Raw genomic sequence first — 15,685 nt, 5'->3', positions numbered from 1 at the left:
TTTTGGCCCAGAGTGTGGGTTAAAGGGTCTTTTATAGCATGGGGTGGGGGGAGCATTTTCGCGCGCTTACACATGATTGGTTGTTTTACAAATTTTGAACATAGCACTGGGAAGACCAAGGGAGGGGTAACCAAGAACAGTGGAACATTTCAGAGAATCTAGCCCAAATGATCTAGAGTCATGTGAGATCACTCTGCACACTCATTCTTCTAAAAAATGTGGTTTTTACCATGCTATTGTGTCCTATCCTGCCATTTCAGATTACTATCTTTACTTTTTCCGGCTATAGGGCTATGGCCCCACCTAGGTGGTAGCATCTTTATCTGTAGTCAGGAATGCCTTCCTGCCTTAGGCAAGGCTTGGGGAATGTAATCCAGCAAGTGTCCTTCACCTGGAATGTGAAGGCCTGAAATCTTATTTTCAGTTCCGAGTTCTGTAAGGCGAAAAATCTACACATATTTCATAAAATGGCCTTTATAATTTTTCACTCTACACTTTGTCATTTCCTACACATGAATTGCAAGGTTTGTATCCTTCTGGTCTGGATTCTTCTGTTCGACACATTAGTTCACTCCACATTATTATATGGCTATAATCACGACACTCATTTCTCTGTTTTCTCTTGTGAATGCAAAGTAGACACTCATCCACTAAACTACATTCCAGTTATTTTCTAAAAAAAAAACTCTTTTTTAGAGACAATGTTTTCTACGTTTTTTTAGGCTGACCTCAAACTTGTGATCTTCCTTCCTCAACCTCTAGAGTAATGGATTACAGAATGTACTATAACTGCTCTCCACAGTGTATTAATGGTGCTTTGTTGAAAATGTATAAACTGTTGCTGATATTAAGTTGTAAGGTGGCAACTCTTTCAAAAGAAATAGCTGCTTGAATAGCAGTTTAACTCTTTAAATATTTAATTTTGTTAGATATTAGATTTTTGTCATCTACCCTCTTAGTAGACAAGGATTCACAATCCCACCATCCTGTTTCCTTAAACTTGTTTCATCTGATAAGCAATGATGCTCTTGAGATATCAAGAGAATTTACCCCTAAATATCAAGCACCTAGGGGTTTTCCTAGGCTAATAGTTCAGAGGAATGAAATCCATCATAGAGGGGAAAGAACAGCATCAGGGGCAAGCTAGACCACAGAAAGGGGAAGTAGAAACTGGGAAGTCAGAAAGAGGACAGCCTGGGGGCCTAACTGGCTTTCTCCTTTTCCCCTTTTATTCAATCTGGAACCCCTGCCATGGAATGGTGTGACCCACATTTAGAGTAGCTACGCCCTCCTCAGTTAAGCTTCTCTGAACAGACAAGCCCAAAATTGTACTTCATTAATATCCTAAAAACAGAGATGCTTCTTCATTCAATAGGGCTGTCAACTGAATTAACCGTCACAGAGACTGCCAGGAGGTAAAAAGCCGAGTGAACCTTGCTTCTTTTTCTTCTGAGATTTTTCTGAATAGAGAAGAGAGCCTGCAGTTGTCAAGGGTGAAGATTTTTCAAGTGGTACAACAAAGAAGGAAACTTAGGGGGACTGGTAAAGCACATACTGGCTTTAAAGAAAATAAACTGAATTAAGGGGAGTGGGCACAGTGGCACATACCTTTAATCCTGGCACTCAGGAGCAGAGGCAAGTGGATCCCTATGGTGTCAAGGCCAGCCTGGTCTACACAGTGAGTTCTAGGTCCCAGGACAGAAAGAGCTATAGAGTAGAACCCTGTCTTGAGAAAAAAGAAACAAGCAAAAGGACAAAGGACAAGAAGGTAAAGAGAATTCTGGACAAACATATGACTAGGCAAAGCTGTGGGGCACTAGAGACCTACGTCTTCTAGTTAAAAGAGACTGTACGGATAGGACAGAGTCATCCCAGATACACACACATACACAGGCACACATATTTACACACAGAATACACATGTGCACACACACAAGTGCTATGTAAACTGGTGAAATTTGAATAAAATCTATAAAGTAAATGCTATTATTACATCAAAGCTAAGTTTCTTGATGTTGGTAACTTCTCTCTCTATAAATGAGTGTCTTAGTTTTCAGTAAGCATCCATTGAAATTTAAAAGGAAATAATGTCCACAACATATTTTCAAATAGTGACTGAAAAAGACAATAGAGAAATGATAGATAGATAGATAGATAGATAGATAGATAGATAGATACAAGAGAGCAAATGTGGTAAGATATTGAAAATTCATGAATCTAAGTGAAGAATATATGAGGGTTTTCATTCTAAACTTTTCACTTTTCTGTAAATTTAAAATTATTTTAAAATAAAAATGTCTTGCTGTGGACAGCAGCACATGACAACTGCTCAGGAGCCTGTGGAGGGAAGAGCCTGTGGTGGGTGGAGCCTGTGGTGGGAGAAGCCTGTGGTAGGTGGTAGGAGGGTCAGAAATTCTAGACCCTGTCTCAACAACTTAGAACATCCTGTGTTGTTTCAAGGTAAAAAGAAAGAAGGAAAGGAAGAAAGAAAGAAAGAAAGAAAGAAAGAAAGAAAGAAAGAAAGAAAGAGAGAGAGAGAGAGAGAGAGAGAGAGAGAGAGAAGGGAGAGAGGGAGGAAAGGAGGGAAGGAAGGAGGGAAGAAAGAAGGTGTGTGTGTGTGTGTGTGTGTGTGTGTGTGTGTGTGTGTGGCTTAGTGGTAGATGATGGAGTGCCTGCCTCTCTCTAGTAAAGAGCAGAAGGTGAGAGGAGGAGGGTGAGGAGTAAAACAGAGACAAATACTTTTAATGAATACTCAGAATACAAACCCCTGATATGGTGAGACAGAGAAGCAAGACAGCTTCAAAGGCCCAACTTGCTCTTAGTTCAACAAGTCACCTTCAAGGGCACTAACCTGTACTCTTCCCCCAGGCTGCCATCCTATCAGGCTGAGGAGGCCTGAACACTCTGTTTACCACTAGAGACCGAATAACAAAGGACCTGGGAAGCTGCCTGCATTGGAGACCAGCAGTCTGCCACAGGAGTCGAGTTGAATAGATTGCCTGCTGAGCTTGCTTGATACACCTCTGGAATACCCCTCACCCACGCTGCTGAGCTGAAGCACCAAAAAGACTCTTCTTGTGGGGGTGGGGTCTCCCCCTTTTTATCTGATGGTCTTACATTAAACTTTGAGCCTTGATCAGAGAACTTTGTCCTGGCTTCATCTCTTCCAGCCCTTCTCCCATCCCCAGCTTCTCTTACAGGTGAACCCGATTCAACTGTGGTTGCTGGCAGCTACACTAACCAAATCCTGAGAAAACTGGGTAACACCTTCTGGGGGTGCAACCCCCAATATGCAATTTACCTGACCCTACCTCTTTTTTTCCCTCTTCTTTATTGGATATTTTATTTACATTTCAGATGTTATCTTCTTTCCCCATTCCCCACCACCGAGAAACCCCCATACCATCCCCCCTCCTCCTGCTTCTATGAGGATGTGTCCCTACTCACCCACTCATTTCCACCTTCCTGCCCTCGAATTCCTCCACACTGGGCATCCAGCCTTCACGAGACCAAGGACCTCCTCTCCCACCTATGCCTGAGAAGGCCATCCTCCCCTACATATACAGCTGGAGTCATGGGTCCCTCCCTATGTGCTGAGGTTGATATAGCTGTCTCCTTAGAAGTCTGCCAGAGCCTGACACATACAGAGGCAGATGCTCACAGCTAACCATTGAACTGATCACAGAGTTCCCAATGGAGGAGTTAAAGAGAAGACTAAAGAAGCTGAAAGGGTTTGCGGCTGACCCTACCTCTTAAAGGTATTTCAACCATCTCCCAGCATTGTCATGAAGACCCCCTCAAACTCGGGAGACCTTTACTCAAGTCTCGGGAAGTCATGGCCACCCACAAACTCGAAAGACACCTTACCTGGATGCAATCAGCAGAGGTTTATTAGGGAAGAGAGCTGGCAGCCAACGGTCAAACTGCTCACCCATGCAGGAGTAGAGTTTGACAAAAGGCCAGCAAGCTGAGGGGCTTTTTTATAGCATGGGGTGGGGAAAGGGAGGAATTTTTGCGTGGTTACACATTATTGGTTGCATTTTTGCACAGTTACACATAATTGGTTGCTTTACAAATTTTGAACATCAGCAGGCTGTAAAACTGGGAAGACCTCAAGGGGAGGGAGGGGTAACCAAGAACAGTGGAAAGTTAGCTAGTTCTTGTAAAAGAGAATTTTTGAAATAGGCCGAAACTAATAATAATAACAGGGCCCTTTCCCTAACCTAAATAGTTAAAAGTGCCTGCCAGCAGGTTTGAGCCCATTTAATTAGTTACAGAGGAGGTGGAGTTACAAGACAAAGGCCTGTTAAGAACATCCCAGAAACTGACCGGCCAAGGGAGGAACTACACCCTGCCCCCACGGTAAGGCCTGCTAGTGTTCAAAAAAGTAAAACAACCAATCCTGTGCGCCCATGTGAAAGTTTGCTTTTTCCCTACCCCGCCCATATATCAGCGCTAGACCCCTGAGCCACGGGGTCAGTCCCTCTATCCCCTATGTGAGATATGGGGATATGGGCTGGCCCAGAGCTCTGATTTAATAAAACACCTCATGTGCTTTACAGCAAGACGGTCTCTCATGTGTCCTTTGGGTTCGTGCTATCCTGTGACTCCAGTGGACCTCCCTTCTGGGGAGTCCTGGACCTTTCACTTGGAACCACCCAGATGACTTGCATCTTTCTCTGAGGTCAGGAATGTGTCTTCCTGCTTTGGGCCTTCCCCACCCACAGGTGTTTTCTTCCCTGAAGCTTGAGGAATGTTGCTTCCCACCCACCCCCCCCAATGTATCCTGGAGCAGTGAAGGCCTGAAATCTTACATTCAATTCCGCTTTCTGGAACCTGCATTCTTTTTGCTCAGGTCTAGGGGTAAAGAAAAAGCTTGTATATATTTTATTAAATGTTCTTTATAATTTTTCACTCTACAGTCACACTGAGGCCCATGCTGCCAGCATATGAATCACACTCAGATCATACCCCACCACCCCTGCCAATGAACTCTAGAACTTGGAAAACCCATGTGGGAACCTAGTGGCAGTGAAATTCTGAATGGAAGCATCAGTGTGACAAATGACTATCCTGAAAGCTTTCCTCTGTTCACCACTCCCACCACAACATTCTCTAAACACATCTGATTTTAAAATGTCTTAAGAGACAAGGTGCTAAGGATATAGCTCAGCTGATAGAGTACTCACCTAGCATACACAGGACTGTGGGTTCAATTCCCAGCACCATATAAAACCAGGCATAATGGTGCATGACTGTAATTCTGTATTCATGAAGTAGGGGCCAGAGAATCAGAAGTTCAAGGCCAGTCTTAGACACCTAGTTTGAGATTAGTCCTGTTCTGCACACATGCATGTGCACATGTGCACACACACACACAAACACATATGCACACAAACACACACATATACAGGTGCACATACACCCAGGCACACATGCGTATGCATACACACATGCATACACACACAAATACACACAAACATACCAAAAGAAGATAAAGTTATTAAAATGTTATCTTCTATCTTAACCATTCACTGTAACAGAATTCCACTGAGTATTGATAAAGAACAATTTATTTCTATACTGAAGCTGGAAAGTTCAAGATAAAGGTCCCAGCAGATCTGACTGTCTGGTAGGAATAGCTGTGTGCTTCTAAGTCCATACCTCAAGGCCCCATCATTTGAGGGCAGAAGCATGGCACAGGGAAGAGCATGCTTGTTTCCTGTGCGGTTGGTTTTGATTCTTTGTCTTGTGAGAGGTTCCTCACATTGTTGCTCAAGCTGGCCTCGAACAAGATCTACCACTGTCAGTCTCAGCTTCCCAAATGTTGGCATTACAGGTATATTACACCAAACACAGTATGAAGCCTTCTTTTTGGTGATTTTATTTTTACTATTTTATAATCGTGTGTGTGTGTGTGTGTGTGTGTGTGTGTGTGTGTGTGTGTGTGTGTGTACATGTGTACATGTAAGTATACATACCTGAAAATCCTCTGGAACTGAAGTTCCAGGTTGCAAGGTACCTGCCATGGTTCCTCTAGAAAAGGGGTAAGTTTTCCTATTGCTTTCCCCAGCCCCAGGAAGCCTCTTTTTAAAGAGACTCAATCCCATTTATGAGGAGAGGAACCTTCATGACTCATTCATCTCTTGAAGACTCCACCTCCTAAGAATCACAAGGGCAACAGTTGAACAAGGTCAAGTTCAAACCACAGCAGCCACAATACAAGGGATGCCATCTGTCTACCCCCAAGGAAGTAGACACACCATCCCCACCACCAAAACCACATATATTAACAGCTGCTTCAGATTAAAATCACACAGCCACAAGCTAGAGATATTTTTACCAAGCACAGCAGTGGATGTGTTGTCCTACAGGTGTGGCTCACCGTAGCAGCTAAGCCAGAAGGACAGGGGTACTGAGGGTCTGCCTCATCAGCATCATCCCCGCAGCTCAGACATAGTCACCTGGCCAGACCCCAGCAAGCTCTCCTACACCAAGCAAAAGCGCTGTCTAAATCTCACTGTGTTCTACCACATTTCCTTACAGCTGAGAGGATACAGAAGTGGCAAGGTGGAACAAACAGATTTATGAGTACCCAGGATCCGAGAGAAAAATGCAAGCAACTTTAGATACGTCTACACTTCTAAGCAGACATTCTAAAATACCTCCAAATGATCCATGCATCCAACCATGAAACAGAAATAAAATATATGAAAGTGTATTGAATCAGAACTATAATAAAGATTAAAATTGCTAATTATTCTTAGAGAATGTGTTGGTCTGAATGAGAACAGCTCCCATAGGCTCGCTCATATTCTTGAATACTTAGTCCCGGGTTGGTGGAACAATTTGGTAAGGGTTGAGATTTGTGGCCCTGTTGGAGTAGGTATGTCACTGTGGCCAGCCTTTGAGCTTTCAAAAGCTCCTGTGTTTCCAGTTAACTCTGTTTCCTGCTGCTGGATCAAGATGGGAGGGCTATGGACTATCAGGTGCCACGCTTGCTTGCCTGCTGTAATGCTCCTCAACATAATTGCCATGAAAACTAATCTTTTGAAACTATAAGTCCCAAGTAAACTTTTCATTCTGTAAGTTGCTTTGGTCTAGGTATCTACAGCAATGATAAATTAAGACGAACAAGAAAAAAAAAATAATGAAATAAAGAAGTTACCGGGGAAAACAACTACAGAGCTACACAGTGGTTTGTGGTCAATATGGGCTGCATGAGTCCCTGCCAAAAGACAAAACAAAATGCAAAGTAAAAAAAAATAACAACATGCAAACGGTGCCAATAGTTTAATTTAGAATAAAGAGTAGGTAAGATAGTAAAGACGCCTAACAGGACAAGCCAGCCTAAAGACAAAATAAAAGACAAAGTAAATAAATAGCAACATGCGAACAGTGCCGAGAGTTTCATTTTAGAATGTAGGAATAGATCAGATAGTAAAGACTCCTAACAGGACAAACAAAGTGACAGACAATACAGACCACACAGCTGAGAAGTGATAGAGGTGACCGAGAAAGTGCAGAGATCTTGTTTTATTTTAAGCAAATGTTTACAATCCAAAGCTAATAAAATGGTAACACTTAAGAAATGGCTAATATTCTTGAAGTACTTGTAGTTGTTCCAACAATAATAAATTTGGGCTGGGAGAGTAGCTGAGAGACAGCCCATCCAACCAGCTGGAGGCCTTGGGCTTGATCCCAAGCACAATAAAATCAATCAATTAGTCAATTTCAAAATGAAAACCAGGAATGAAATGAATACATAGAGAAAAAAATACATAAAAATTGCCCTGCAAAACAACCTCTGGCCCTAGTCTATTTTCCAAAGGCATTCTGCTCCTTTTTTTTTTTTTTATGTTGTGTATTAACTTTCCCCTTGTATTTTAGACAAATTTACACATTTTAAATAAAATTCATGCATTGTCTTTTTATTTAGCATCCTGAGAAAGGCTACCTTAGAGATAGCTAGAGACTCAGGTAGCTTCCCTTGGGAAAAACAATTTATCTCTTTATCTGTACAATAACACCTGTAACCTCCCCCAGTTTCCAGTGCAATACATCCTGGCTACGGAGGGACTAAATGGCCCAGCTTAGACCTACACTGGGCACCAGCACTGAGAAGGGTCACTTGTTCTTAAATTTATCTGTCAGGGGAAAGCTCTATTTGCCATCTAAAGCACATTCACGATTAGGGTGTCTATATGCTTAAAATTATGGAATGCATAGCCTATTTATATACAAATGGTCCAAAGTTATATAACAGCTCACCTGTCAATCAGAATATGGATCCACCCCCATTCCATTCCTTGGAATCTTCTCCCCAGGTCCAGAAAGAACCCCAGAAAAGAAATGAGGTTCTTGAGCCAACAAACCAAGCACTTGCATTTTGTGGTGTGTGCTATCTGCTTTTACCCTCGATTTAGTAAATCAACAGCTCTGCTGCCTCTTTTCAGAGCCCTGTGAAAGATGCAAGAAATCCAGACAGAGACCCAGAGACCCCTGAAGAAACCAGACTAGGAACCTCCCCATGGATTAAAACGCCTCCATGAGGATCCTGAGAGCTGAAAACGATGACTCTTGCTAGGACACTAATGTTAGACTTGATATGTTTATTACTTTCTTGTCTCTGAAACTACCACACAGTTCAACTTCTTCATCCATTAGTAATTTTCTGTTTGGGGAGGTTTTTTTTGTTTGTTTGTTTTGTTCGTTTTGTTTTGTTTTTGTCCTCCCTGAGTCACTGTGTATGAGCAATTTCACACTGGAACAGTGCTGGCCTGCTTTCCCAAAAGTTTTGCCACCTACACTTAACACCAAGAACTTGAGAGGGTCCCTCTCACACTGTGCCCTCGCCAGCATATGAGTGAGTCTCACCCTTTAAGAATGTAGGCTATTCCTCTACTCAAAGGATAAACAGGCTGAGAAAGAAATTAGAGAAACACCACCCTTCACAATAGTCACAAATAGTATAAAATACATTGGAGTGACTCTAAGCAAAAAACTGAAAGATCTGTATGACAAGAACTTCAAGTCCCTGAAAAAAGAAATTGAAGAAGATCTCAGAAGAAGGAAAGATCTCTGTGCTCATGGATTGGCAGGATTAATATAGGAAAAATAGCCATCTTGCTGAAAGCAATCTACAGACTCAATGCAGTCCACATCAAAATTCCAACTCAATTTTTCATAGAGTTAAAAAGAGCAATTTGCAAATTTATTTTAATAACAAAAAACCGAAGATAGCGAAAACTATTCTCAACAATAAAAGAACTTCTGGGGGAAGCACCAACCCTACCTAACCTTAAGCCATATTCTAGAGCAATAGTGATAAAAAAAAAAAACTGTATGGTATAGGTATAGAGACAGGCAGGTAGATCAATGAAATAGAATTGAAGACCCAGAAATGAACCCACACCTGTATGATCACTTGATCTTTGACAAAGGAGCTAAAACTATCCAGTGAGGAAAAAAAAGACAGCATTTTTCAACAAATGATGCTGGTTCAGCATATAGAAAAATGGAAATCAATCCATTCTTATCTCTTTGTACAAAGCTCAAGTTCAAGTGGATCACGGACCTCCACATAAAACCAGATACACTGAAACTAATAGAAGAGAAAGTGTGGAAGAGCCTTGAACACATGGGCACAGGAGAAAATTTTCTGAACAGAACACCAATGGCTTATGCTCTAAGATCAACAATAGACAAATGGAACCTCATAAAATTGTGAAGCTTCTGTAAGGCAAAGAACACTGTCAATAGGACAAAAGGGTAACCAACAGATTGGAAAAAGATCTTTACCAATCCTACATCCAATAGAGGGCTAATATCCAATATATACAAATAATTCAAAAAGTTAGACTCCAGAGAACGAAACAACCCTATTAAAAATGGGGTATAGAGCTAAACAGAGAATTCTCAACTGAGAAATATTGAATGGCCAAGAAGCACCTAAAGAAATGTTCAACATCCTTAGTCATCAGGGAAATGCAAATCAAAATGATCCTGAGATTCCACCTCACACCAGTCAGAATGGCTAAGATCAAAAACTCAGGTGACAGCAGATGCTGGAGAGGATGTGGAGAAAGAGGAACACTCCTCCATTGTTGGTGGGATAGCAAGCTGGTGCAACCACTCTGAAAATCAATCTGGCAGTTCCTCAGAAAATTGGACAAAGTACTACCTGAGGACCCAGCTATACCACTCTTGGGCATATAACCAGAAGATGCTCCAACATATAACAAGGACACATGCTCCACTATGTTCATTATAGCCTTACTTATAATAGCCAGAAGCTGGAAAGAACCCAGATGTTCTTCAACAGAGGCATGATTACAGAAAATGTGGTACATTTACACACTGGAGTATTACTCAGATATTAAAAACAATGAATTCATGAAATATTTCGGTAAATTGATGAACTAGAAAGTATCATCCTGAGTGAGGTAACCCAGTCACAAAAGAAACACTTGGTATACACTCACTGATAAGTCCATATTAGGCCAAAAGCTCAGAATACCCAAGATACAATTCACAAAACATATGAAGCACAAGAAGAAGGAAGACCAAAGTGTGGATGCTTCAGTCCTTCTTAGAAGGGGGAAAATATTCATGGGAGAAAATATGGAGACAAAGTGTGGAACAGAGAGACTGAAGCAAAGGCCTTCCAGAGACTGCCACATCTAGGGATCCATCCCATATACAGACACCAAACCTAGATAGTATTGTAGATGCCAAGAAGTGCTTGCTGACAGGAGCCTGATATAGCTGTCTCCTGAGATGCTCTGCCAAATCCTGACAAATACAGAGGCATATGCTCACAGCCACCCATTAGACTGAGCACAGGTCCTCAATGGAGGAGTTAGAGAGAAAGTAAGGAAGATGCTGAAGGAGTTTGCAGTCCCATAGAAAGAACAATATCAACCAGAACCCTCAGAGCTCCCCGGGACTAAACCACCAACCAAAGAGTACACATGGCCCAGTGAGATGAGCAACAGATTCTCTGGAAGGCAGACTCAACAAAATGAATTCAAGAAGCAGATGAAAGTGAAACTACAACTCCGAGATTAGGTCAGAAACCAAAAAACTTCCTACACAGAAAACCCTAGCACTGATAAAGAGGAAATAACACTGTTGTCTACCACCACCACCACCAAAAATAAATAAATAAATAAATAAATAAATAAATAAATAAATAAATATCAGAGTTCCTGAAGTATTAGCCTGATAGCCCAACCAGTAATACCACATAGAAACTACAAAGCAAAGTGCGCTGTGAATGTTAGTGCAAGTATAATCAATCAAATATGAAGAACAGAATATATATATATATGTATTTATATATATATGAGATTATGCATATATTCAAGTCAGATTTACCTGAGAACACAGTTTTTTTTCCAGCATACAGAAAATATGATGTGCTGTGTTACAAGATTAAGGAGCAAATGAGCAAAAGGCATTTGACACTAGGAACTGACCTGAGCAACAAGTATTCGTTCTTTGTCCTTTTAAAAATATTTATTATTATTTGTGTGTGTACGAGTGTGTGTGTGTGTGTGTGTGTGTGTGTGTGTGTGTGTGTGTGTGTGTGTGTAGAAACAAGCACAGGCTTCTGTAGAGGTCAGCTGTGTGACATGGATTCTGGGAACCAAAATCTTATAAGATCTATAAGTTTCATGATTCTGCAACAATGTCAACATTGTTTCTGACAATAACATGCTCTTAACTGCTGACCCATCTCTATAGCCTCTAAACAATGTTTTTTAATAATTCTCCATTGATTCTACTGTTGATTCTAAGGCCCGTGCTCTGCCTCTGTCTACATTTGAGATGAGTTCCTTCCTAGAGATCAGCTTGTATATTTGCATATGTTAATGTCTTAGTTAGGGCTTTCATTGCTGTAAAGAGATACCATGACCAAGGCAACTCTTATAAGGACAACATTTAATTGGAGGTTGCTTACAGTTTCAGAGATTCAGTCCAAGATGGGAAGCAACGGCAGTGTCCAGGCAGGCATGGTACAGGAGGAGCTGAGAGGTCTACATCTTGTTCTGAAGGCAGCTAGAAGACTGGCTTCCATGAAGCTAGGCAAGGGTCTTAAAGCCCATGCCCACAGTGGCACACCTACTCTAACAAGGCCACACCACTCCAACAAGGCCACACCTAATAGTGCCAGTCCCTGGGTTAAGCATATTCAAATCACCACAGTTATTATACTAGTTTTCTTCAGCATCTTGACTGTATATGAAAGAGTAAGCTATCTGAGAAATTTGATCTATATACAATCTATCAATTTGATTGTGCTCTATAAAGAATTGCTTTCGTGAAGCAATTAAATTGTTCTAGAAAATAGTTGACATATTATCTTGACCAGATCACCCACAAGTATATACAGGAATTTTTCAAATGCAAGTGGTGGCCAGAGATATAGCTGGTGTCCTGACTCAAACCTGATGCTTCAGATTATAAAGTAATGAATCATATATGTTACCATATAACATAACTGCAAAAACTCCACAAAAAGTAAGAGAATGTGTACTTTACAACTCACTATTCCTGCCAAGCTACTCTGATTTCCCAAAACTAACATCAGGGTAGATTCTGGGAAGTTCTATAGAAAAGGAGTGTCTTCACTGTAGATAGTGGCTTAAGAAGGCTCAAAGTACTGACTGTTTTCATGTTATGCCTTATTGGAATAATCATGATCCTGAAACTATAAGATGTCAACATTGTTTCTGACAACAACTCAGCTATTGCTTCAGTTGATTTTAAAGAAACTCTAGGAAGAAAACATCCTGGTCTTTATCAGTCTCTTTAAACACATATCAAAATAAAATTATTAACAAGGTGCTAGATGCTAGTGAGGATGTGATGGTTCATCTTTTTTTAATCAAGCAAAACAAATTTATGTTCATTACTTCTAAAAATAAAATTAGACCTTTCCAACCCTTAACATCTGCATTTAATAATATCTTCTAACCAAAATACAGATGGTTCATCTTTATTGTCAACTTGAGTGGATTTGGAAGCACTTAGGAGACACCTCCAGCACATTTTTTGTTTGTTTGTTTAGAGTGCTTCCAGGCAGGTTTAACTGAGGATGGAAGACATCATCCCATGGCTTGGGATCCCAGTCTGAATAAAAAGAAGAAAGCAAGCTGAGTGTCAGCATCCATTTCTGCTTCTTAACTGTGAGTGCAACAGGATGACATCATAGTCCTGTCCCCAAGACTTCCCAGCCATGATGGACAGAACCTTCAAATCACAAATCAAATAAACCCTTCTTCCCCATGGTGCTTTCTTTGGGTTATTTTTTTCATAAGACCCACAAATGTAACTAGTATGGTCTCACCACTCATATGGTGTGTTCTTCTGAAGAGAAGTGGAACAAGTTAAGCAGTAATCAAGAAAGACCTGGAGCTCTTGCTATGGGGAGGAGTCTTTTCTGGGAAGGTTGTGTTTGAGTGTGGCAATGAATGAAGGCAGGGTGGGAAGAACAGTGTGTCAGCATGGGTAGGAGTGTTCATCTTTGTTCTTATTGCATTAGAGGTAGACCTTCTGTGATACAACCTTCTGTTCACCATTGAACTACTTCATTTGGACTTTGACACTGTGATAACAAAATTATTTTGCAGTTTTATTAAGTACAATTGACATATGACAGTCTACATATTTGAATTACACCATTTAATACTCTTGTACCTATACGTGCATACAACCACCATAATCATAAAGACAAGAAGCATAGCCATCACCTCCAAAGGTGTCTGTGTGCCCTTTCACGATCCCTCATATTTATATCACCTGACGCCCTCATCTCTGGACAACCTAAAGACTGCACTAGCATCAGTTTAAATTTTCTGTAATTTTTAACTAAATTGGATCTTACAATAAATGCTTTGGGGTCTGATTTCTTTTGCTCAGTGTAATCATTTCGAGACTTGGTCATGCTGCAAACTGTATTGATGGTTCATTCCTTTTGTGCTCACTTTATGGTTAAACCACTATTCTGCTATTTATGAAATGGACATTTGAGCCATTTCTGGTTTGGAGTTACTATAAAAAGGCAATAAGAACAATGAGAAATCCTCTGTCTGGTCGTATGTTTTCCTTTAAAAAAAAAATCCTCATAGTAAAATGGCTAGATTACTGGCAGAAAAATACCTAAAAATTTTTAATGTTAGTCAGTTTCTAGAATATGTATACCATTTTATATTTCTGCCACCAGCGCATGACAATTCTAACCACTCCCCATGGTGAGCAAAGTTCGGAGTGGTCACTGTATCTAACCTGATCCCTTCTAATTGGTGTGTAGTAGCATGCTGGTACTGTTTATAGGATTGTTTTATTATTTTTGTATTTTCTATTTCTCTAGTGGCTGATATTTAACATGTTTCATGTACTTATTTGCCATCTGTACATCTTCCTGGGTGTAGGACTTATTCAAATCTTTTGTCCATTTTAATTGAGATATTTTCTTGTTTTGAATACTGAAGTCCTGCCTACATACTAGATATAAGTCACTTATTAAGCAAATATTATTTTCCCTAGTCCATGGCTTATATTTTTGTTACCATAACAGTTAGTTTGAAAAGCAGTTTTTAAGTTTCATGAAATCAGTCTTATTTTCTCTTGTCTATTGTACTCTCGGTAGCATATCTAAGCAATCTTTATCTAGCTTAAGGTCCAAAAGATTTTTTATATCATCTACAAGTTTTGTAGTTTTACGTCTTAGATATATGAAAATAATAATGTGCTACTATTTGTAGCTGATGTAAGCAAGGCATAAATCAAAGTAGTTTTTTTTTCTAAACCTTTCTTTTTCAGTTTGCACGTGGGTCTAATTCTGCTAATCCCACCTATCAGTGGCATCCCACTTGTTTGTCAGGGTCTCCACTTATTTTGCTTTGGCCTCTTTTATGAAACTCGCTTGTCACTAAATGTCTGAGATTATTTCAAAATCCCTTCTGTGGTTCCTGTGGCCTATGGTTAAGCTTGATTTCAATATCACACTGTTGTAGGGCCTGTGGCTTCATACAAAGTCTTGAAATGAGGCATTGTATTTTGAGCTGTTTTTGACTGGTTCCAAGGGGTCAATGTTTCACAAAAAAACACAATCATTGATGGTATGATTAATCCTAAATATTCTGAAGCAACAAATTCAAACTATGACGTCCATCATCAGAGCTGGGATACTCCAAACCTTCGCAATGCAGCAGGCAGTCTTGAGGGCTGCAGGGATGGACAGGTAGACCTGTTCTGCCTGCTTCTTGCTCTCCTGAGCATTGCACTTTCAACCCAGAAACTGCCATGCCTCCTACACTTGTGAGACCGAACCCCTTACTACTGTACATGAAACATGTGTACACATCTCTTGTGGATACCCAGTTTTGCCAGCACTGTTTGAATAGCTGATCATTTGCCCGGTGCCTGTTTTTTATACCTTTGTCAAAAACAAATAAGTGGTCACAGCTGCTTTGGTTTATTTCTGTCTTCCATTCTATGATGTTTGTCTACGTGATGGTGATGGTTGGTATCATCAACTTGACAGGATCTAGTGTCCTTTGGAAGATATGGCTTTGGGCCTGTCTCTGAGGGATTATCTTGATTGTGTTAATTAAGGTGGAATGAGACGCTCATTGAGGGTGGTGACATTGTTTCCCTGGCTGGGGCCCTGGATCAT

The sequence above is a fragment of the Arvicanthis niloticus genome, chromosome 3, assembly GCF_011762505.2.
Source record: "Arvicanthis niloticus isolate mArvNil1 chromosome 3, mArvNil1.pat.X, whole genome shotgun sequence".
Taxonomy (NCBI): domain Eukaryota; kingdom Metazoa; phylum Chordata; class Mammalia; order Rodentia; family Muridae; genus Arvicanthis; species Arvicanthis niloticus.
The sequence above is the reverse complement of the archived record's forward strand: the minus strand, read 5'-3'. Positions refer to the sequence as shown.